Source organism: Salvia splendens, chromosome 16 (assembly GCF_004379255.2).
Source record: "Salvia splendens isolate huo1 chromosome 16, SspV2, whole genome shotgun sequence".
Taxonomy (NCBI): domain Eukaryota; kingdom Viridiplantae; phylum Streptophyta; class Magnoliopsida; order Lamiales; family Lamiaceae; genus Salvia; species Salvia splendens.
In genome coordinates, this window is record NC_056047.1 from 29,841,450 (window position 1) to 29,868,034 (window position 26,585).

Consider the following 26,585-nt stretch of genomic DNA (forward strand, 5'->3'; position numbering starts at 1 on the left):
TGCATGCCCCAGAAAACCCCTTATTTCCTTCTGGCCAGTAGGGAATGGCAGCTTGGATATGACGTCAACTTTGGCTTGATCCACCTGAATACCTCTCTCCGACACCACGTGTCCTAGGACGATTCCTTCTGTGACCGTGAAATGACACTTTTCGAAATTCAAGACTAGGCTCTTTACTTGACACCTTTCTAGAACTACGTCCAAGTGATGAAGGCACGAGTCGAAAGAGTTTCCATAGACTGTAAAGTCAACCATGAAGATCTCTATACAATCCTCGATCAGATCGGAAAATATGTTCAGCATGCAACGTTGAAATGTACCTGGGGCGTTGCACAGACCGAACGACGTGCGACTATACATGTAGGTTCCAAATGGGCAGGTGAAGGTGGTTTTGTCCTGGTCTTCAGGGTCCACGTAGATTTGGAAATACCCACTGTACCCATCTAAAAAACAAAAGTACTTCTTTCCACCCAGTCGCTCCAACATCTGATCGATGAACGGTAGGGGGAAGTGGTCTTTCCTGGTAGCGGCATTCAGTTTGCGGTAGTCTGTGCACATCCGCCAACCAGTGACTAGCCTTGTTGGCATCAGCTCATTCCTTTCATTTTGAACCACTTGGATCCCTGACTTCTTGGGGACCATGTGAATGGGGCTGACCCACTCACTGTCGGGCACCGAATAGATAATTCCTAATAACAGCAATTTCAAAATTTCCTTCAATATCTCCTCCCGCTTGTTAGAGTTCACCTTCTTTTGCAAGTCTCGATGTGCTTTCGCTCCTTCTTCTTGCCTGATATGGTGCATACAGACATCGGGGCTTATTCTCACCAAATCTATAAGGCTCCATCCAATTGCTCTTTTGTTCTTGCTTAGCACAGTCAGTAGTTTCGTCTCTTGCTCTTCCGTAAGGCTGCTGCTGATAATCACCGGGTATGAGCCTTCCTCCCCGAGGAAGGCATACTTCAGGTTTGCTGGCAGTTTCTTTAAATCAACTTGTGGGGGAAGTGTGTCTGCGGGTAGAAGGTTTTTTGCAGCATCCCCCTCTTTTTCTAATTCACCATCGGAGAATTCCTCTGTACTGGCTGGTAGTTGAGCCCATGTGGCTCCAATAAATTCTGATTTCTGACATAATTCCTTAATTGCTCCTTCTATCTCTTCATCAGTCAACCCTTGGCTGCTGATCAGATCGCACTATGCAGCTGCTTCTACATCAGCCTATCCATACACTTCCAACGCTTGGAGTTTTTCCTGCAATAATTCAGTCTCAAGAAAATCTTGGACTAGGGGGTCAATTACATCAACATAGCATAGATTTTCAGAATCGATAGGCTTCTTCATGACCTCATTGATATCAAAAGTGAATTTCTCTCCATGAAAATCAATGCATATTGTCCCCTCAGCCATGTCCACGATTGTCTGAGTTGTTCTAAAAAATGGTCTCCCTAACAATATACCGCTAGACTCCCTATCTTCAGACTCACTCATCTTGATCACATAGAAGTCAGCAGGGTAAGTAAAATCATGCACTCTCACCAATACATTTACCAACACACCCTCAAGATTTATGCATGACCTATCAGCCAGTTGGATTACCACCCTAGTGTTTAACAACTTCACTCCCTTCAACCGATTATAGACTGATAATGGCATAACATTTATAGATGCTCCCAGATCATACATCACATGCTCGATTTTTACATCTCCTATAGTTATAGGTAAAGTGAACATACCTGGGTTGGCCCTCTTGGGCGGTAGCTTTTCCTGCACAATTGCTGACGCTCTGCCTTCCACCATGATTTTCCCATCTTCTTGGGCTTTCCCGCCTATGAACTCCTTGATGAATTTCCCAAGTGGGGGTAGCTTCATGGCTTGGAGGAATGGTATGGTGACATCCAGCTTCCCAAAAATGGACATATAGTCCACTGGGTTCTCCTTCTTCCTCTTAGTCACGAAACGGTAAGGGAACGGTTTTTTCCCTTTCGCCTCGTCTACTGGTTCTTCAACAGCCTTTCCTGAGTCTCTCTTGGGCACATCCTGGGCTGGAGTCTCTGTCGTGGGTTCCATTTCCTTAGGAGGGTCTTCCCTGGACCGTACGCCTTTGGTTTCATCTTTTTCCAGTGGTGCTTCATCTAAGAAAAACAGATCCTGCATCTGAGACAGAGGTCTGTTGAGCTCTCTCTCCGAGACGATGTCACTCAGTACGTTCGTTTTACAGGGCACTCCACTGGGTTTCTTTGGTTGGGGTCCATCATAGGCAGTACAAGACCAAAATGTGACCTTGCTCACGTTTGCCTTTTCAGGTGCATGGACTGTAGACGGGAGTTTCCATGAATTCCCTTTCAATTCACCCATCGAATTCGCTAGCTGGGCTAATTGCCTATTCATCATATCTATATTCGCCTTATGCTCCTTTTGGGCACTCTGCATCCCCTGCACTACTTCATTATTGGACTGCAATTCACCCTTGATACTCTACTGCGAAGCGAACAGTTCTCCCATCATGTCCTCCATAGATCTCCTTGACCTGTTAGGATATTGGAACTGATTTGGTCCTTGGTGTTGGCTATACTGGGGGTTTTTGTTAGGCTGGTAATTCTGGAAGTTTTGCTAGTTCAGGTTAGGTGGGTATTGGTTATATTGGGCAGGAGGTTGTAGGGGTCTTGGTGATATTGATTCTGGTTTTGGAACTGGTTCTGGTTCTGCTAGTGTTGTGGACCTTGACTATGCTGAATCTGGTAATTTTTGTAGTTCCTCTGGTGGGGTGGTATATAAACAGGGTTTGAGTTTTGGCTCTGTGGGTTTTGGTTTTGGGGTTGTTGGTTCCTTCCTGACCAGTTGGATTGGTAATCGGGGTTTGCTGGGCTACGGTTGAGATTTTGGTTCGGGTGGGGGTTGTATTGGTTCTGACCTTGACCTTGTTTTTTATTTTGGTTCCCATCTCCCCATCGAAAATTTGGATGGTCCCTCCATGGTGCTTCCTGTTGTCTCCCCAGGATCCAATTCCCACTAGAGTTATAGTATCCTGCAGCATTGACTTGCTCCATATTGACCAAGTCACTCGGCTGATCGCTGGTTTGCCCTTGATTTCCTTGCTTTGCACCCTTGTAGCTCCCAGTTGGGGAAGGCGGTGTCGTGTTCTTCTCGATCGCGCTCAGGAGCGTCTTTTTCAGCTCTTCCATCTTCAAGTCCATATTCTGCTCTATCTTCTGCTCATGGTCAGTGGACGAAGCACTCGCAATCCTTTCTCTGTTGTATCCATCCCTCGAATTGTCGTACTCAAAAGCTTCCCTAGGACCTTTTTCGCTTCACTGACCCTTAGTTGCGTGAAGCTTCCTCCTGACGATGAGTTTGCCAGATCCTTTGTTGCCTTATTCATCCTCTCATAAAAGGTGTGATGAATCTCTATATCTGTCATGCGATGGTTTGGACACGCATCCAAAAGGCTCATATATTTCGCCCAATAATCTCTCAGGGGTTCATCGTACTCTTGCTTCACACTGGTTATCTCTCTCTTCAGCGCACTTGTCTTCGATGATGGAAAAAATTCGCCTAAGAAGGCTGACTTTAAATCGGCCCAACTCTCAATGGAGTTGGGTGGTAGGCGCATGAACCATGTGTTGGCCTCCCCCTTTAGGACGAACGGAAAGGCCTTCAATCTATAATCATCCTCGGTCGCCCCTGTTGGCCTTCTCTGTGCCTTGCAAATCTTACAGAACTCATGAAGGAACTCGTAGTGCCCTTCATAGCTCTTCCCACAGTACGTGGGTAGAATTGCGATAACATGGGGCTTCACATCACAGGCTGTCTGTCACGGGATGACAGCTATGGCTTGCGGCAGTTCTCCGTCGGCATGCGCGTTCAGCGATCCGATCTCTGGGTCATCGTCTACTTGGGCAGCCATCCTCCTTGGGTTACCTTACAATTGTAGCACCGGTTCTGGTATTCCTCCTTCTATGGTGTCTTGCTCTTCATCACTACTCGTGCCTCGGTCAGACAGGGCTGTCGACATGCCAGAACGAGTGGTCACGAGTATAGTCCCTCGTTGGAGTATCTTCGGCTTCCAATGGTTAGGAGCCGAACTGCTTCTCATAATCTGAAATAAAAAGAAAAGAGAAAATTTATGCACAATATATACGCCAAAATATCACGCACAATAGCAGTCAATAACGCCATCCATCCCCGGCAACGGAGCCATTTGATGATCTGCAGGTTCTCGGTGTCGTGTTAAGCAAGGGTGTATCTATCCTGATGAGGATAGATATCCCAGCCAACCTGAACCTAGCATCAATAAATTCCTCAACCCACTTCTACTGGTTAGTATAGTGGAGGTAAGGGTCGAATCCTACACAGATGGACGCGCTTTGGTAATTGTGGTGATAATCTGGAGGGGTTTGGTTACCTACCACACTTGGGTTGATATTCTACCTAGACAGGAATTAAAGGTGGTACTCTACTGACTAGGTGGCGTGAAAGTGATTGACATGTAGTTGTGTACGTGAGAGTGGAGACACAGTGTTCAGGGACATGTGGAAAGTAGTTAGTTACTATAAAAGGCTAAACGGAATATCAGAGCAAATGTGGTGGTTTGGTGGTTGCACTGTCAGGTCTGTAGGGTACCAGCAAGAAAAGTAAAGGACAAAAGTAAAAAGTAACTAAAAAGCAAAACTGGTCCCAAACTTGGATGTGGATGTTGTCTTCTTCAACAAGTATGCACAAAATCAAACAAACTCAGATTCCATGGGTGACACTTACAGATTAACAACTTCACAATTCAGATCCACAAATTAACACTCTAAAATTTGAAGATTAATCGAGTGAAATCAAGAATTACACTTACTGGGCGACATGCAAGGTGACAGAATTCACGTAAACTCGGATTTCACACTTAATCACTTCGGAAACTAAATCTAAACAACAAACTTAACTAACAATCTCAGATCGAGCAACTCCAAATGAAATCATGCTTTCAACACTTAGAAATTATCGCGACAACTAGATCTAAGCTACCTAGGCAGAATGAAACAAATTCAAACCGAAAGAGATGCACAAAAACAACTTCATTGCATAAAACATTTGGATCCCAACAAAACACTTCAAAAGATAACTAGGAAAGGAAAACAAGTAAAGATTAACTAGGAAAGCGAATAAAGATTGTTTTGCCACTCCGGGCGATGAAACTGCTACGACTACGAAATGAACTGGCTGGAATGATGGAATGCGATTCTCCGGTGGACTTATGGAACTTCAGGTGACCATGGTTGTGGTGAGGGACGAGATGAATTTGGACGATGCTGAAGGAATATATCTACCGAGAGAGAAAATTCTAACTAAGTGTGAATGTCCATCTTTTTCTCTCCAAGTGGCTTCCTTTTATAGGGAGGCTTGCCCTTGCTTTTTAGGGTAGACTCTCTTCATGAAATGACTCTTTTGCTCTTGTTTGTGGTTGATCCTTCCCAGCAATCCTTCTTGTCTATCTCGAGCCTTTTTGGCATGCATGCTGGTCAGTATTGCACCTTTGTGGTGCTCTTTTCACCTGAGTTATCCGAACTCTTTCGTACTGACTGGTACCCTTTTCCTGCACACTTTAGCAACTATTTTACATTTATAATCCAATTAAGCACGTTATACTGACCAGTAACCGAGGCCTATAATGCGACTTATCACCCACGGGGATGTGTTTCAAGTGTGGAGAAAAGGGGTATTGGAAGCCAGACTGTCCTAAAAAGGGCAAAACTACTGGTATGCACTAAGCTTTAGTCGTCGAGTCATGTTTGGCTTCGACATCTACTTGCACTTGGGTAATTGACACGGGAGCCACTGATCATATTTATTTTGATCCTGACTTAATGCAGGTGACAAGACGGCTACATGATTGTGAGATCGAAGTGCAGCTGGGTGACGCAACAAAAGTGGCGGCCGTTGCAGTGGGAGACGTTTATTTGCGTTTTAGTAGTAATAGATTTTTTATTTTGAAGAATGTTTTGTTGATACCTTCTTTTAGAAGAAATTTAATTTCAGTTTCTAAATTAGTTTTTTATGGATATTCGATTTCTTTTAATGACAACTGCGTTATTAAGAAAGATGGCTCTTATATCTGTCGTGGTATCATGGAAAACGATCTGTACACAATCACATCTACACAGTTTAATAATCGCAAATCAGAACTCAATACAACATCGAAAATTTCAAAGAAACGAAAGGAACCTTCAAGTTCAATGAACGAAACATACTTATGGCACCTTAGACTTGGTCATGCTAATGAAAGGAGGATCCATTCTTGTGTTCAACAAGATCTAATTAAAGGTCTAGAGGAGGAACCTTTTCATAAGTGTGAGTAATACTTAGAAGGCAAGATTACCAAGAGGCCTTTTCAGGCTAAGGGCAATAGGGCCAAGGAAGTACTTGTGCTCGTTCATTCCGATGTATGTGGACCAATGTCTACTGAAGCAAGAGGTGGCTTTTGATACTTCATCACATTCATTGATGACTTCTCGAAAATTGGATATGTCTATTTGATGACCCACAAGTCAGAGTCTTTTGACAAGTTCAAGAACTTTAAGGCTCAAGTGGAAAAGTATCATGGTAAGAATATCAAATACCTGCGATCTGATCGTGGAGGCGAATACCTCAGTGCCAAGTTTTTGAACTACTTATCGGAGTCGGGAATTGAATCCCAACTGACTATGCCGGGCACGCCCCAGCAGAACGGCGTGGCTGACAGAAGGAACATAACGTTGTTAAACATGGTCCGATCGATGATGAGTTATGCACGGCTACCTATTTCGTTATGGGGACATTCCTTGTTTTCTGCTAGCCATATATTAGACAATCTACCGTCAAAATCCGTACCTACTACTCCTTAGGTACTACTCCTTATGAGTTGTGGACTGGGCGCAAGCCCAATCTAGCATATCTCAAGATTTGGGGTTACCCGGCTCATGTATTGGAAAATGATCCAACTAAGCTAGGATCAAGGACGGAGGTATGCTTGTTTATAGGGTACCCAAGAGGGACGAAAGGTTATGATTTCTTTAGTGTCCGAGATAAGAAAGTTATTGTGAGCACTCACGCCACATTCTTAGAGGAAGACTATGTAATGAATCATAAACCCAGCAGTGAAGTGGCTCTTGAAGAGCTAACTTCTGTCACAAGTCCCATTAACAAAGAACAAGTACCAAGTGTACAAATAATTCCCGAAACTTCAACTTCTACTCCAAGTATTGTAGTGCCGTGCCGCAGTGGGAGGGTCTCGCATGAGCCCTATAGATACATTGGTTTGGGGGAATCCATGGATCACTCCTCGGACAACAATGTATTAGATCCCTGGAACTTTGCGGAGGCGCTGGCAGATGTGGATCATTGCAAGTGGGTAAAAACAATGGATTCAGAACTACAATCTATGATAGACAAAGACGTCTACGATTTATCCGTCCTACCCGAAGGCTATGCTGCCATTGGGAGTAAGTGGATATATAAACGTAAACGTGGACCCGATGGACGAGTTAAACTCTTCAACGTAAGACTAGTGGCTATGGGGTATACCCAAAAGGAAGGTCTCGATTATGACGAGACTTTCTCCCCCGTGGCCATGCTCAAATAGATCCGGACACTATTATCTATAGCAACTTATATGGATTGGGGTGTATGGTAGATGGACGTTAAGACTGCGTTTCTAAACGGCGGTCTTGAGGAGACCATCTACATGGAACAACTTGAAGGATATGCCATAAAGGGTAAAGAACACATGGTTTGGAAGCCTAAGAAGGCTATTTATGGCCTTATGCAAGCATCTAGATAATGGAACCAGTGTTTCGATCAAACTGTTCGAATGTTTGGATTCGAAAAGTGCCCAAATGAAAGCTGCATGTATAAGAAGGTTAAAAAGGGGAATGTAGTGTTCTTAGTTTTATATGTACATGACATTCTTCTAATTGAAAATAATAAAAAGATGTTGTCATCAGTACGAACTTGGTTGTCAAACCAGTTCAAGATGAAGGATATGGGAGACGAGGGACACATCCTCGGGATCAAGGTTATTTGGAATCAAGAAAAGAAGATGTTGTGCTTATCTCAAGAACCTTACATCAACACAATACTTAGTCGTTTTAGCATGCAGAACGCCAAGAAAGGTTTCTTACCTTTTAGACATGACATCCATCTATCTCAAGAGATGTGCCCCAAAACGCCGTCTGAGATACAAGCAATGAGAAGGATTCCGTACGCTTCGGCAGTTGGAAGTCTCATGTATACTATGCTTTGTACGAGACCTGATATTTGCTTTGCTGTTGGCATGGTGGCAAGTTATCAGTCAAATCCGGCCAAGGACATTGGACTGCCGTAAAGAACATACTCAAGTACCTTAAACGGACTAAGGACTATGCTCTAGTTTTCAATGCAGTCGAGCTCTGTCCTTTGGGATACACTGACTCAGACTTTCAAGCTGATCAGGACTCGAGAAAATCTACTTCAGGATATGTGTTCACCTTAGGAGGTGGAGCCGTAATTTAGAAGAGTGTGAAGTAGAAATGTATTGCGGACTCGACCATGGAAGCTGAGTATGAGGCCGCTTTGGAGGCTGCAAAAGAGGCAGTATGGTTCAAGAACTTCCTTATAGATTTAGGTGTGGTTACGAATCTGCCCAAGAGCATCACCGTTTATTGTGACAATTCTGGTGTTGTGGCCAATTCGAAAGACCAAGAGCTCACAAAGCGAGCAAACACATAGAGCGGAAGTATCATATCATCAGGGATATAGTGCAGAGAGGAGACATACAAGTAGTCAAGATTGCGTCAGAGAACAACCTGGCAGATCCTTTTACGAAGGCATTGGCAGTGAAACCGTTCGAGGGCCACGTTGAAGGGATGGGAGTTCGACTCATTCAAGACCTCAACTCGCTTTCAGTATAAGTGAGAGAAACTTAGACGTGTGCTACTGTTTTGTATACTCGAAAGCTATTTTGATTATATGTGGGAGATTGTTAGGGTTTGTATACTAGAAATCACCTTTCGAGTGATTGAATACTGTAAAACTCTAATTATTATTTTCCAATGAATGCAACAGATTATTATTGTCATGATGTTGTTATGTTTTACATTTAATGGATATTTATTGCATATTTAAATGTACAAGAGAACATAACAAAGTCTAAGTCTTTGTTTTAGTAGACCGACGTGGGCTGCGCTCAATTTAAGGTACGCGGTCAGTCCTGAATAAAGAAAAATAATAATTTTACAACCTAGATAGGCCTAGACTACCTATCGTGAAAGGTTGCAATGTCAGTCCGACTATTTCTAAGCCTTACTGAAATAAGATGACGTTGGTGTGGTATAGCACTGAATGGATCTAACAGCAAGACGAGTCTTTATGCTATCTACTCAAAGACGAGGTCTTGATAATTAATTTCTTAATCAATGTACGTTAGTATTGAGCATACGATATTGAGTATCTAATACTTTGACTTACCAAAGGTGCGGGTTTTTCGTCACCCAACGATCCAGGCATATTGGGTAGTGGTGATCATTATCTGGCGGTGCTAGGATTGCTATTATGTTGAATCGTGCGCGAGGAGGGTCTCGTTTGATAACATCCACAAGAGGAGCTCGAAACAAGGTTTTATTATTTGAAACCTAGCTAGTTGGAGTTATATTACTCTATGAATAATAAATAAGAGTTTCTTGCTAAGTCCACTCTTGGAGATTAAAATATGCTAATTAATTAAGTCCATAACAGACATTGATTAATTAATGGATGTTTCTATCTTAAGCACGGGAAATGAATCACACACACAAAAAGAAACCCAGAATACTTGTAATTTCAGATTTGGAAAGGCATTGCAATATTACTTCTGTAGTGGCTGCTTGTAATATTCCAGTATAAGCTTGTATTAAATTGTGGGTTCAATTTAATTAGTAAAAAGCTAATTGGGTGAGGCCATGTCCAAATTCTTCCTTAGATCCCTGACTGGGCCCCATATGTGACATAATATAAATAAGAGAATAAAGGAGACAGAATATACACTTTTCCTAATCATAATTTTTGTCCCTGTCCATCTAGAGAAATAATCAAAAATTACTCTCCTTCCGTGAGCAGTTTTCTGTCTTCGTTATTTAAGTCCTAGTACGCTGGTGAGATTTGCCCACACAAATATCAGTCTACAGTCCGGGACACCAGTCAGAAGATCCGAGGTCGAGTTCTCAAGATCTTCACGTAGACAACACGCAAGCCATCTTCGATTCTCAAGTGAATCAACGAGGTTAATTGGCTAACTCCGTAGTACGCATGTTTTAGGGATATTTTGTGCTAAAGCATGTTTACAATTCAAGTTGCGAGCATGATACATGTGATAATTACGCGAATAGAGTTTGTCTGAATAATCTGCTAAATAGATCAGTTTTGTGTGATCCGTAATAACGCACGCTTCCGCTGCCAACCCCTTCACCTTCTTCTTCTTTCCCTTAGCATTCTTAGCCGCAACAGGGTTCGGTGCCTTCTTCTTTCCTACGCCAGGCTTAGAGCTAGAGGAATGAGGCGCTAAACTCAACATGGCTACCTTAGCTCGAACCATAAGGTCCTCCGCCGACTAAAGTTCAGTCAACAACTCTGCCAAGGTGTAATTCCTTTTGTTCATCTCGAAGTTGAGCTTGAACTGCTGCAAGCTAGGAGGAAGACTCTGAAGGATAATAGTCACTAGGGAATCGCGATCAATCCTCCATCCTAAAACCTCAATTTGGTCGAGATGACTCATCATCTCGAGGACATGGTCCCGCATAGACGTGCCTTCCTTCATTGTCTTCGTCATGATACTCCGAAAGGCTTGAGACTTAGCCGCTCGATTCTGAGTACCAAAAAGATTTGTGAGATTTTGCATAATCTCAGCGGCAGTCGCCATGGTAGAATGCTGATGCTTGAGCACTGTAGACATAAAAGCCAACATATAGCACTTTGCAATCTCATTCGCCTTATGCCACCGTCTATGTGAATCTCTAACTCCTGCTGCGGCATTCGCCGCCAGCACAGGAGGCTATGGAGTAGTGAGCACAAACTTGTATTCTTCAGCTGTGAGAACAATGTCCAAATTTTGTTTCCATTCTATGTAATTTTGGCCCTCGAGTTTGTTTTCTTTAAGAAATGCAGAAAGAGGATTGAATGACATTTTGACGATTTAGTTTGCATTGCAAAATAGAAGATTTACTTTTTGTCATAAACTTCTGTAAGAAATTTGAGTAGATTAACCATAAAACTTTTCAAAATCTTACAACTATAAAATTAAAATTTTGTACCCTCCATAAGAGGTCAATACGAATTAAAATTTTAGCATTTTACAGGTCACAACATCGACGAATAATTCAGAGACCGCATAATGACATGGCCGCCTAATGTTGCCTAAGCAAGACCACCAGATTTACCATTAAAAAATCTCAATTCTACAACACACTCCCATAACAATGTTCATGTGCTGCTAATAAAATCAAGCTATCTCATAAATTCTGTGTAAACGCATCTCCCCGCGGCTCCCACTGCTCCGGCCAGCAACCGCGCTTGGGCGCAGCGCTCCTCTCCGTCAGGTCCTCTTCCGCCTAGGGTTCCGGCCTGGCAGCTCGCGGTGTCTCGGCAGTCCTCGAATGAACCGCCGCACCGCGCCAGCCGTCGTCCATCTATGTTTCCGGGCGAGAACCGCCTAGGGTTCGCGGTCTCGGTCGGCGGCGCACACGAGCCCACACTCGTCTGCGCGTCGCCCTGTGACCATGAATTCCTCAGCTCCCACTCTATTCGACGCCCTACCTCGATCGCGTGAGGTGCGATCCGTGTCACGACCGCCCTTACTAAGGATAGTAAAGACGGGGAAATCGTGACTAGGGAAGGGACTAAGGAGCGGGGAAGAAGAAGGGGAAAACAATGAAAGACAACATCTTAAACAAAGCTTCAAAAAAAAGTTTTAATCGATTAAACAGTTAAGCAGCGAGTTAATATCTCAAGGTAATTAATGTCATAAAGTAGTGTAGAGCAAAACGAAAGACTTTATCAAGAACGATTCAAAACAAGACAACGAAATAAAGGTATCTAGAGAGTCATAGGCAGACGCCTATGTATGAAGATACGACGCATCCGGAATTTCTTAAGGCTTGACTTAACATCCGCCACAACATCACCGCTCAACCTGCACATAAAGAAAACATATGCATGGCTGAGTACTTGACATACTCAGTGGACACACGCCAAAATATTTGATAAAAGTTATGTCATCCATACCATAGTGAACTCGAGTTTTAACATTTTAGAAAATAATATCATCGAGTATCACAAAACATTTTCGTAGACTGGCCAGTCAAAACAATCTCCCCACTTTCTCCACAATCAATCAATCACATCCTCTTACCATAGTGCGACGAAAGTGTGGCCACACTATTCGCCCACGAGACCGGCCGACTAGCAAGGACGGCTCCTGATCCCACCTGTGTACACAACCTGATAGGGTTTGCGGCCCTACTTAGACCCGAATTCGTTTCACAAATAGCCCTATAGCCTAACGGAGAAAGCTCAAACGAACTAGGCATCAGGCAACAATCTCAACATCAAAACAATCATGGCATGACATAACACTTTAAACCACCCTTATATCTCCAATATCATAATTTTGAAATGTAAAAGAGTTTTAGTAAAGAAAGCCCACCTCGATTGCTTACAAACACGGTTCACAACTTTATTGAAATCCTTGCTCTTCGTATGCACAACAACCCTTATCAACATCATAACCACAAAATACAACACAATCAGTTTTCTATCAACACATTACCCATGCATGCCCTATCGTTCCTTTCATCGTTTTCTCATATTGCCCATCCCAACGTTCACCATCATAAACGATACGAACCCTTTGGCATACATCAACGTGCAACTAATAATCACATCATAGGATAAGTTCTTACTCACACATGTATCATGTATTTCATTCAAAACTTGCCAACAAGACTATTTCAATCAAGATATGAATCTGGCAGAACAGCGCAGTCGTTTTGTAAAAATCATTAAAAATCCATCCGATATCATTTGAAGCTAAAATTTGGTCACCACCTAGTAGACACATCAAGGTTCATCCAGTTAAAAATTTACACCAAAATCACATCTTTAGGTCGGTCACAAACAAAAACGAAACTCGCTGGACGAAAATATAAATTCTGACAGGACTGCGCAGTTTAATGAAAAAATTCGTTAAAAATTCATCTTTTGTCAAACGAGGCTGAAGTTTTGACACAACACAGAAGACACATAAAATTTCACTCAGTTAAAAACTCGTGCAAAATTAAGATTGTTTGGTCGGCCAAAAACTCATCGGAACCTACTGTCCAAACACCACAGTTTTCATGCTCAATATTTACAAACTAGGTTTGTCTATCATTCATCCACACATACATATTCATGCTTTCAACACATATTCCCGCTTCAAAAACGACATCACAACCATGTTCTCCTATTTACACATAGCATTCACCAATGAATCATCCACAAACTCACACACACACATACATACATGCACATACACATACTTTCTCATGCAAATATTCTTCCCAACCGATTAATTTTTAGATCTACAATTTCTACACTCACTATATGCATGAGGGTATCAAGAAACATGGATTCAATGGTAAGAAGGGGAAGGATGAATCAAAGTATACCTTTCTCTTGAAAAACAATCGGTAGGAATGACGAATGATGCGATTCTTTGATGAATCTTGAATTTTCAACTCCATAATGATGCAAAAATAAGGAATTGGTAAAGGATTGGTGGAGAAGGAGAGGAACAGAAAGACATGTGGTATAGAGAGAAGAGGGAGGTGAAAATATGAGGGCCAGGGTTAGGGTTCTTTTAATTTATAGTTTAGGATAAATCCCACAATAAAGCAATTAAAATTATGGAAGAATAAAATAGAGGTCAATGAATAAATCCCACCATTAAAAGGAAAATAGGCGTGTAGTATGTGGGGGAGTAATTTTTGAAAAATGCTATTTAATTAGCATAGATATTTATTTGGTATTTACTTGGAGAGAAAGATACTCACAAAATAGGTAAAATGATATTGAGTATCTCATAAATAAGGTAACAAAATAATTCAAGCATCTCCAAGTGAGGAAATAAAAAGGGGCGTGTATAATGGGAAAATCAAGGAAAAATACTTAAATCCTCAAATCAAATAGGAATAGGATTTAAATTTGGTAATTTCTTGTAGGAAAAGACTTCCCACAAAATAGGTAACAAATAAATTAATCCCACAAAGTAATCAATAGGCATAAGGGGCGAAAATAATGAGGTCTCAAAGAAGGAAAGAGTCAAATCCTAATTAAAATAGGATATGGAGAGATTTGGCAAGATATGGTAAGATTTAATTGGATTTTAATTCAAGGAAGGAGACAAACAAGATACCAATTAAATCTACAAAAATAATTCCCTCTCCTAATTAATAGGAGATTTTGAAAATCTCAAGGGATGGCCAAGGGGTCGAAAAGCATGTAAAATAGCATAGGGATAATTTGGTTTGGATTTAATTTGGATAAATATCCCAAAGCAATTAATTAAATCCAAGAAAGAAAGTATTATTTCCAATAAATAGGAGGGCTAAAAATTTCAAATAAAATGGCTAGAATGATTATGCATTATCCCATTTAAGTTAATTCACACATTGGAAGCTTAATCACATTAACTCACATAACTCACAGCAACTAATTTCACATAATTAACTCAACCACATAGAGACTCAATTTCCACAAAAGAAATTCTCATTCAACATCCACATTAAGTAAAAAAAAAGCCATCAAATAAAAATAATTTTAAAAAAGTCACAATTTTTGGGGTGCTACAATCCGTCTCGTACGATCGAAAAAATTCAAGTTCTTTGATTCGATAGTTCTTGAGTTCATCATGCATAAAATATAAACAAGAACACCAAGAACATGCTTCGCAATCAAGTAACACATGCATACATGAATTTCGCGAATCAGAGCCAAAGACTGACTCTAATACCAATTGAAGGGGTTGGCAGCGGAAGCGTGCATCAAATTGATCACATATTATCTTGATCTATTTAGCAGATTATTTAGATAAATTCTATTCGCGTAATTCTCACATGTATCATTTTCACAACTTGAATTTAATCATGTTCTAGTGTAATTAAAAACTAAAACAAGCTTACTACGGAGTTAGCCAATTTACCTCGTTGATTCTCCAAAGAATCGAAGATAGCTAGCGCCTTCTCCACGTGAAGATCTTGAGTACTAAACCACAGATCTTCTGACTGGTTCCCGAACTGTACGCTGATATCAGTGTGGGCTGATCTCACCAGAATACTAGGACTTAAATAAAGAATACAAAAATTCTATCTCACGGAGGAGAGCTGAGGAGAAAATTTTCGTCCTCTACAATATATGGGGGGACTAAAATTTCAGATTAAATTAAGTCTTTTTTTGTCTCCTTTATTCTCATATTTATATTAAGTCACATATTGAGCCCAGTCAGAGATCTATGGAAGAATTTGGATATGGCATCCCCCAATTAGCTTCTTACTAATTAAATTGAACCCACAATTTAATATAAGTTTATATTAGAATATTACGAGCAGCCACTACAGAAGTAATATTGCACTGCCCATCCAAATCTGAAATTACAAGTATTTCGGGTTTCCGTTTATTTCTCGTTCATTTCCCGTGCTTAAGATAGAAACGTCTATTAATTAATTAATGTCTGCCATGAACTTAATTAATTAACATATTATTAACTCCAAGAGTGGACTTAGCAAGAAACACTTATTTAACATTCATAGAGTAATCAAACTCCAACTAGTTAGGTTCCTAATAAAACCTTGTTTCGAGCTCCACTTGTGGACGTTATCAAATGAGACTCACCTCTCGCACGATTCAATATAATAGCAATCCTAGCACCGCTAGATATTAATCACCATTACCTAATATACCAGGATTCTTGGGTTGCGAAAAACCCGCACCATTTGATAAGTCAAAGTAGTGCATAATCAGTACCGTATGCTCAATGCTAACATACATTGATTAAGAAATTAATTATCAAGACCTCGTCTTTCAGTAGATAGCATCCATTGAAAAATAAAATAAAGTTTTACAGTATTCAATCACTCGAAAGGTGATTTCTAGTAGACAAACTCTAAAACATGTCTTGCAGTTAGATCCGTTCAGTGCTATACCACACCAATGTCATCTTATTTCCGTAAGGCTTAGAAATATCGGACTGACATTGCAACCTTTCATGATAGGTAGCCAAAGCCTATCTAGGTTGTGAAATTCTTATTTTTCTTCGTTCAGAACTGACCGTGTTACCTTAAAATGGACGACGCCCACAACCGGTCTACTAAAACAAAGACTTAGACTTTGTTTGCTTCTTATACATTTTAAATATTTGTAAAACATCTTATAAATGCACAAGAAAACACAATGTAATAATATTAATGATTCTATTCGTGCGAAAGTGCTCGAATAATACTGAATCGCGTTAAAAGTGGATTGTAGAGTTTTTCGTATACAAGCAAGATTCTATCCATGCTCGAAACATGCTTTTCAGTATACCAAACCTAACAGGTCCCACTATCCACTAACTCTACTTTAACTACCATTCTCCTCATCTCTCTTACTTTACCAATTTTGTCTTAATTCCCGTGCCATGTCATCCGCCCATATTTTTATGCGACGAAGGGAGTATGAAATAGTTAAAGTGGAGACAATGCAAAGTAAGAGAGAGCATAATATAATGCTTTGCTTGTGATGGGACGTATGGAGTGTTTGTTCAATCGGAGATTTCATAACTTTCTCAAATTGAACTGTGTACCGATTAATTGTTCGTGCATCAGATTGACAATGCACATGGATATCTGATGCGCGTAAACTCGTATCGAGAGATAACTGCGAGAGTTCGCGATGAAGATATTGGATCGTTCGTGGGATTGGTCCCGTCGAGCAGCCAAATTATCATTCAACTAGTGTTTGAGGGTAGGAGAAAATTTGCAAGAAAAGATAAACGAACAATAAAAGATAAACTGAATTGATATTTCTTGAATGAATAGTATGAATGACTCCACACATATTTATAATAGGTGGGGATACAAATCAAACCAAAGATATGGAAAAGATATAAATATCCCTTGAGACTTGGGGGAGGATCGTATCAACTCTCCCTTGAAGAGTTCGCATACAAAAAGCACTCTCCATTCCATCCATTCCAAGTAGTGTTATACATTTGTCGGATGCTGCTAGAAGCTGTGTGAGGATTTAACTGACCCGCCTGCCACCGTTGCATAAGCACCTCACACCTAATTTTCATAGTTCCCATAAATGTCCCCAAGAGCGACTCCACAGAATCTACTTGTAATTCTGAAATTGAATGTGCTACGTTTAACAAAGCGATCTTTGTCACTTTGAAGCCATGACTCAAAAACTGTCATACTCTTGCCGAAATAGATCTCATGTATAGTCCTTAGACTCCAAGCCGAGAGGGTGTCGACCTAATCTCCATGAAGTATAGTGCAGAAAAAACTCGAACTTGCAACTTAACTGCGTCGATCGGTTTCATCAGAAGTTTAGAGAACGAGCATGAGTACCCCAGGTTACACTGCCAGCTCCTTCCCTCTTTGACTCGTAATCGCGTCCAATTCTGCTGCGGCGATCCAGCGGCCTACGAGGGCGATCTCATTCTCCTCCATATCTGTTGCTGAAACCACGAGGCCCACCATAACCACCAATCCTTTCATAAGACTTTCCAAATGCAACTTGACCAACAGATTTTTTTCCAGAAGAAGTGTCATCTGAGGCGAGTCTATGTCTTTCTCAATAAACTCATTGATGTCCTTCCCTGAGCCCATTTTGATGAAAGTATCATCAGCAGCACCTTCAGTAACAACATCCTCAGTGGATCCAAAGAAATCCTGCACCAAGAGAAGCTCATTCTCGTTCGGATGATCTTCCTTCCAAAATCCCCCAATTGGAGGTGATGCTTAACTAATGCTCTCAGTATCACAAATCTGAGATAATGAGTTCTCAACAACTCATTTTGATCAACTTTTTCATTAATACTACTGTACTCCTCCCCTCTCATTTGAGCAAAACCTCAAATTTGCAAAAATTCCACCCTTTGCTTTCAAGGATAAGTTGTATAGCAAGATATGATCAACCGGCCTAGTCAACTTTGGATTCTTAATGTTGAAGACCTCATGCAAGGGATCAGAGTGCAAAGCAGCTACATTGGACATAATAGCAACATGCATTTCTTCCATACGGATATTGTAAATGGTATCCAGTAATTATCAAAAGTTGAAAACATATTTGGGGTTTTGTTTAGAGTACAAACCTGCCATCATCTTTGCTCTCGGGCACTTTCCACATGAGTAACTCCTAAGACTTCAACTGAGCCATCCGGGCTCTCTTCCACGTTTGGTTCGTGGTCCTTGCAAACCGTCTTGTTCCATAAACATTCATCTGCTTTGTGATTATTCGGCGCCCAAAAATGGAGCTTGTCAACACATCCAGGAATGCTCAAACACATCGTGTTAATGCGCGAGGGGATCAACTGAGCATCGCTGTTGAGCGTCGTTAAACAATAATTGATACCAACCGTTGTGTGCTTGCCAGTATTGTCAGCATTTTTCTACTTCTTGTCGGACTTATTTATCCCAAATCCACTATCTACCTCTTTCACAATTAACTCCATAGATGCCTCAGTATTACCCAAGGTAAATAAACCCTCAACACTAGAATGAACATCTTCTTTTGCCTCGTCATCACCAATTGGATCTCGATTAAGGAATTGATCACTGATATCATTGTTGCACGGTGGGGAGCGCTGCGTTGGTGGCTGTTGTACGCTGCCTGTGATGTCGGGATTCACGTTCGGTACGGGACACGATACTGTCGCCGTGTACGGGACGCTGAACGTAGGGACTGGAGGAGGTCGCATCGCATCTTGTGGATCCCCCAGGCAAAGTTCATTTTCATCTTGAGATGTCAGTTAAAAATAGACCAATTCTATTTGAGAATAATTTTCTCTTTATTCTTAACGATATTTCCATCAGTTTTTCTTTCTAATTTTCTTTACTTTACCAAATACTTGCATTAAAAGATGTGTATTTCATATATTGTCTTTACCAAGTATTTGAATTATGTAAATTTTGTTTTTTTTCAATAAAATGTTAATTTTACCATTTAAAATAATACTCCCTCCGTCCCATGTTACTCGCACTTTTAATTTTAGGCCGTATATTTGGGATTGATTTTTTAGTGTAATTAAATTATAATTTTAAGTGTAATGAGACATCACTTAATAAAGAAGCTCTTAACTTAAACTAATATATTAATTAAATACATTAATTCTAACTTAAACTATAAATAGTGTAAGGAGTTTGTGACGAGTTGAAAAACAACAATGTAAGTAACATGGGACAGAGGGAGTATATAATCTAAATTTGTTGAAAAAAATAAAAATGAAATGAAATTAAATTGTGAGACCTATGATTATTTAAGAGAAGATATGATTAAGAGGTGAAGGATTGTAAGTGCTATATGTCGATTAAGAAATAAAGTAAAAAGTGGTCTGGGACCATGAATAATAATGGGGAGAGATGGATAGGAAATAGGGTTTCGGATGACATAAAAGTTAAAGTAGACAAGTATATCAATAGTTCAACTTGCGGTTTCACCATAGTTTTTATTTAGTTATGAATGAGATTAAACCTTCGATCTATTGTCAATTTAACAATTTTAATAGGCTCATGGACATGCTGTTACTCCAAGGCTTGGGACATGTTTTTTTTGGTAACTATCAAGGGTTTCCACTAGCGGATCTGGTGATTATTCTCGCACTGATTTGTAGGCATCTCAACGGGTGGAATAGTTGGTCCTATGATTTAAAGTTACTCCATACCCAAACGCTGGTCCAATGATTTAACACAAGAAAAATTAATCAAATTATGATATCCGTTAAATAAATATTCAACCGAATAATCTCTTATCCATATATAATAAGTCTGGTCTATTTTGACAAAATCAATATCCATACAACTTACCAAGTCACGTCTAGTTTTATTAAACTAATAGAGTAGTTAAATTTGGTACGTATAACTACCCAATTAATATCGTAATCCACTAAAGATTATGCATGCCCAATCACTATCAAGAATCATTTGCTAAGATATCTTGTCCTGTTTGGGGCTTTAATTATTATATTTTAGGTTTAAAATTTGATAAATTATAGAACCCAATAACAATTAAATAACCTTACCACGACAATATAAATTCAGGAGATAAATAATAGTCTTGCAACTACAATTCACTCAATTCAATTATACTCCATTACTAAAATGGCAAATCAGGTAGAAACCCTAGTTGCTAGTTCTGCAATCAAATGCCCAGCTGATAAATTCTACAGTTTCTTCAAGTTTAACATGAACGACTCTGTCAAAATATTTCCGGCAGCCTTCACCGGAGCTGATATCATCGAAGGAGAGGAAGGCACCGTTGGCTGCATCAAGCTCTGGCACTATATTGTTGGTATAATATGTCCCATGCATTATCATGTATCTATCAACAAATTAGATTATATTTTTCTCTAATCATTTTTGGTGGGAGGATGAAGAATTCGCGGATCAGTTTGCAAATGTCGTTGCGACTTGATCAAGGCGCTTCTCTCTCTCACAAAAAATATTTATAACTCCCTAACATGCAACCTACTTTTAACGGTAAAGCAGCAAGTACGGGGTCGATCCCACAAAGAAACTGGTGTGTTGAGTGTGTGTTTAGTGAACAGGGTTTGGCTGCGGCCACGCTTTAAGTTGGAAGTTTTAAACTACTGGATTAAACTAGGCAAAATGTAACTATCTACTTGATCAACGAACACATCATGCTGAAAATCGTAAACTGATCACGTAAGCGACAGACTGAAAATAAATGAGTTAGCTACTTTAACACGCTACTAATCTATGAAACACTTTTCCATTCAACATTATGCAAGCTCAAACTTTGGATCTGGGTATTTAAGACTAAACTAAGCTCAAACAGTCAACAAGATTTCCGAAAACAAACAACTTTAATTTAAAATAGAACTCAGAACAGATCTTGGAAAATGCGGAATACAAAACAAGAACGATTGCTTTCAATTACTTAACAAACAAGAAATTTAACTAAGTAACTAGAACTGAAATGAAAGAAAGTGATAGATCCGAGAGATCCTCGGTCGGAAACTGAAACGACGTCGAATGGATCTAGATCTCTCTGTCGCGCTCCCTTCTACTCTCTAGCTAACCATTCTAACTCTCTATTGGAAAACGGAACTAAAACTAATGATAAAAGAAAATAAACGGGAGAAGAAAGATGATGGATCCAAAAGACCCCCCTCCCCAAAAAAAACAGAAGATGTGTCCTCTTCTATGGAGATGTGTCCTCTATTTATAGGCTCTTCATGACAACCTCCAGCTGTGATAACAACTTTGACAGCGAATCTTTGTCCTTGCTGGAATTGCGGGTCTTATTCGTCAATACGTGTCCCCTTTTTTGTTTCACCGTGGTCCTTGGATAACTGATTGAGGATCGCTTTCCAGCGCATCGGCTATATGTGTCCTCTTTCTATTTTGCAGTGGTCCCCGGCTAACTGCTTGACCATCAACTTGATCAACCCACACTGTTTTGGGCCTTTTTCGCCTTCTGCGCCAACATGATCAGTTTTGCCTTGCTGCCTTGGTCAAGCGGCATTCCTACACAATTAACACTCGCTTTCCGCGTAAAATTGATCAAGTAGCCTACATTTTACCCTCTAAACCAATGTATAAAATTGGCCTTATCAAACTGCTCACACTTAAAACATACTTGTCCTCAAGTATAAAGGAAAAGAAAAGAAAAAGAGAATAAGACAAATTTCAGGCATGGTTTCTCATTTCAAGAAAGTAAAAGAAGAAGAAGAAAAACACAAGACTCAAAACATAGGCACATATTCACGTAGATGCAAAAAACGGAATAAACTTCCAACAATCATACCAGAGGTTGAGGTCAATCCATTTGCCAGCAGCTTATGTTTCCACCCTTTCACGTTCACTTGATCAAGGTGTCAGTTTGTCAAGATAGCTTAAATTTAAACCAACTGTTGGATTCACTCAGTCACTCATTTCTCACCAGAGATGTTAGGATTGTTCACTCAGTAATTGCTGCACATTTAATACCTCGAGTCTGACTGCACAAGATAGTTCCTTAAGGTCTTTGTTTTGGTTGTAATGGGGCTCAAGGTAGTAATGTGCTTAGGTAAGATCCTAGTGGTTCTAGGTTAAAATTTTAAAATATAAACTAGAAAAAGAAAAATGAAAGGCACATGAGTCAAGAGACCAAGATCTGAACAACTTTACCGGATCAAGCTGGGTTCACTTCTTTGCCACTTAACAGCTCCCTTGGTCAAGCTACGACCTTAGCTTTTAACTTCCTGGGTTATTCTTAACTATCGACTTACTGGGTCAGGTTACAATATTTTTTTTGGATCAACCTAACTTTTTTATTTGATCAACTCGATTAATTGACTTGATCAACCTGACTACCCATTTACTTCGATCCCTCTATCACTATTCCCTTTTCTTTTGAAATAGTCCATCTCTCGGTCCCTGTTTCTCATGTGTGTATAAAATGTAAAAATTTGGGTTTTAGGTTTCAAAAGACGGGTAAAAGTGTATACCAACTCAACTTGGTTACTAAGGGGTACCTTGTTTGATGAGGCGGGTTTGTGAAACGAAGGAAAAAGGCTCAAATGGTTAAGTGGATAGAGGCCAAGGCGACTGCCACATGCGAGACGAAGGAGGTCACAAGGTGTAGCACCCCGAAAATTGCGACTTTGGTTTTCTTTAATGTGGTTGTCGATTTGGAATTTCATTCATGGAATTTAATTTCTATGTGTTTGAGTTAATGATGTGAGTTTTAATTGTTATGAGTTATGTGGAATAATGTACTAAATTTTCACATAACTCACAACCATAACCGATCCGACAAGTGGCCCCAGAACAGGCAAGGGCATATGCTTTGAGAGGAAATCAAGGGAAGGAGCAGCAAGCCAAGAAGGGCAAAGATAACTTGGCAGGTATGGGCAAGCTCCAGCAACTACCTATTATCGTGCTGTTTGATATGGGTGCTTCGCACTCTTTTATTTCGATGTCATGTATGAATGCCTTAGAACTCTCTACTGCTAAACGTGATTTGGGTTTGAGTGTGTCTTCACCTGTTGGAGGTCTGATTGATATTTCGCAAAGTTACTCGAACGTAGAGTTTGTGTTAGGAGAGTTAGGAGTAGTAGCTTGACTTTTGCATGTTATGCCTTTGGAGAACGTTGATATAATTTTTGGAATGGATTGGCTTGCCTAGAATCACGCAACGATCCACTGCAAAGAGAGACAGATTTCTTTCCAAGCCCCTGGCAACGAGCCGACTATCTTGTATGGGATTTGCATGAACCGACGAACCTCCATAATCTCTACATTGCAAGCAACCACGATGATCAGAAAAGGGCGTCAGGCGTATCTTGTGTACTTAAATGGAGAGGAGGAGAAGGACTTGAAGGTGGAAGACGTGGCCGTAGTACTAAACTTTCCCGGTGTATTTTCTGAAACTTTTCCTGGACCGCCGCTTGACAGGCAAGTGGAGTTTATCATTGATTTGGAACCTGGATTTGCGCCAGTATCGAAAGCACCTTACCAAATGGCCCCTAAGGAGTTGGCTGAATTGAAGATTCAGTTGCAAGAACTTCTAGATTTGGGATTCATTCGACCTAGTGTGTCACCGTGGGGAGCGCCTGTGTTGTTCTTGAAGAAAAAGGATGGAACGATGAGGATGTGCATCGACTATCGTGAGCTCAACAAGTTGACCTTGAAGAATAAGTACCCACTGCCACGGATCGATGATTTATTTGACCAACTTCGAGGAGCTGGCGTATTTTCAAATATGGACTTGAGGTCGGGATATCATCAACTAATGGTCCGACGAGAGGATGTGCCTAAGACTGCTTTTCGCACTCGTTATGGCCATTATGAGTTTGTCGTGATGCCATTTGGACTGACTAACGCCCCGGAAGTTTTCATGGACTTGATGAACTGAGTTTTCCATGAGTATCTCGATAAGTTTGTGTTAGTCTTCATCGACGATGTGTTGGTATACTCGAAGAACGAGGAGGAGCAAGGATGGCACCTGCGAACGGTGTTGGAGACGTTGCGGAAGGAAAAGTTATATGTCAAGCTTAAAAAGTGTGAGTTCTGGTTGAATAGAGTGAACTTTCTTGGTCATATCGTGACAGCTAATGGAATCAAATGGACCCAGCAAAGGTCGAGGCTGTGCAAAATTGGATGTCGCCGAAAAAACTGAGTGAAATCCACAGTTTCTTGGGATTGGTGGGATACTACCGACGTTTCAGCGAGGGATTCTCTAAGATCGCGAGACCGATGATGCAATTGTTGAAGAAAGGAATCAAGGTAGTTTGGACGCCGGAATGCGAGGAGAGTTTTCAATTGTTGAAGGAGAAATTGACTACAACACCTGTCCTAGCGGTACCAGAACCCGACAAGGACTTCGCTGTCTATACTGACGCGTCGAAAGTGGAAATAAGATTCGTGTTGATGCAAGATGGGAAGGTGATAGCATATGCTTCCCGGCAATTGAGGCTGAATGAGCTGAACTTTCCGACTCATGATTTAGAGCTAGCACCAGTAGTGCACGCACTAAAAATTTGGAGACATCATCTCTATGGATTGAGATGTGAGATTTTTATGGACCATAAGAGTCTCAAGTACTTCTTCAAGTAGAAAGAGTTGAACATGCGACAACGACGTTGGCTAGAGATCGTGAAGGATTATGATTGTGGTATTCACTATCACTCGGGCAAGGCGAACTTGGTAGCCGATGCTTTGAGTAGGAAGAACCAACTGCAACTGGCTTCTTTTCTAACTCAAGAGGAAGCGTTGATCCTCGAGTTCGATAGGATGCAATTGGAGATAGTGAAAGCGCCCGAGACAGTAGGAGGAAGAAAAGCGACGTGATGAGAAGTTGGGAGAGACACGTGCAAAGGTGAGAACCGAGAAACATGACCACTTTTGTGAGGAGGCGGATAATGCTTTGACGATGAGGCGCTTAAAGATGAGATTTTGAGTGATGCACACGACACGTCTTACACTGCTCACCATGGAAGCACGAAGATGTATAAAGACTTGAAGCAACGTTTTTAGTGGAACGGAATGAAAGGAGACGCAGCATCGTTTGTGGAGCGATGTCTAGCTTGTCAACAAGTGAACGCCTTACACCAACGGCCATATGGGAAATTGCAACCGCTCGAGATTCCCGAATGGAAGTGGGAGCATATAGCCATGGCCTTCATGACGAGCTTACCAAAGTCCCAAAATGGGAACACTGTGATTTGTGTGATCGTCGATCGACTCACTAAAAGTGCGCACTTCTTACCGATTAGAATCACCTATGGATCGCACAAGTTAGCTAAGCTCTACGTGAGTGAGATTGTACATTTGCATGGTGTGCCAAAGACCATTGTATCTGATCGGGATATGAAGTTCACATCAAAATTTTGGATGAGTTTGCAACGGGAGCTAGGCACGAAATTGAACTTTAGCACAACTTATCACCCGCAATCTGACGGGAAGTCGGAGAGAACGATTCAAACACTTGAAGATATGCTGCGAGCCGTTGTCCTACAACAATAGCTATCAAGCGACGATCGATATGGCGCCATATGAAGCCTTGTATGGCAGGAAGTATCGATCCCCACTCTACTGGGATGAGGTTGGTGAAAGAAGGATGTTACGACCCGACGCTATCAAGGAGATTTCTGAAATTGTGCATCAAATCCGTGCGAGGATCAAAGAAGCTCAAATCGGTGTTGGTGACAAGGTCTTCTTGAAAGTATACCCGACGAGAGGAGTTGTGAGGTTTGGAGTGAAGGGCAAATTGAAACCGCGTTTTGTAGGACCGTATGAGATCGTTGATGAAGTAGGTCCTGTAGCGTATCGCTTGGCGTTACCTTCTAGATTTGGGAATGTGCACAACGTGTTCCATGTGTCGCAGTTACGCAAGTACGTGTTGATCCCAAGCATGTGATTCATCAAGAAGAAGTGGTCCTGACCCCTGACATGAGCTACGAGGAGAGACCCGAAGCGATCCTAGATCGAAAGGTGCAAGAGTTGCGAAACAAGTCAATAGCATCCGTGAAAGTGTTGTGGAAACACCATGGTCCCGAGGAAGCTACGTTGGAGTTAGAAGATAGGGTGAAAGAGAAGTACCCCGAATTGTTTATGTGAGACGACCAAATTTCGGGACGAAATTTCTATTAAGAAGGGAAGGATGTAGCACCCCGAAAATTGCGACTTTTGTTTTCTTTAATGTGGTTGTCGATTTGGAATTTCATTCACGGAATTTAATTTCTATGTGTTTGAGTTAACGATGTGAGTTTTAATTGTTGTGAGTTATGTGGAATAATGTACAATATTTTCCAATGTGGGAAATTAATTAAATGAGATCATGCATTTTGTTCAAGCCATTTTATTTGGAATTTTTGG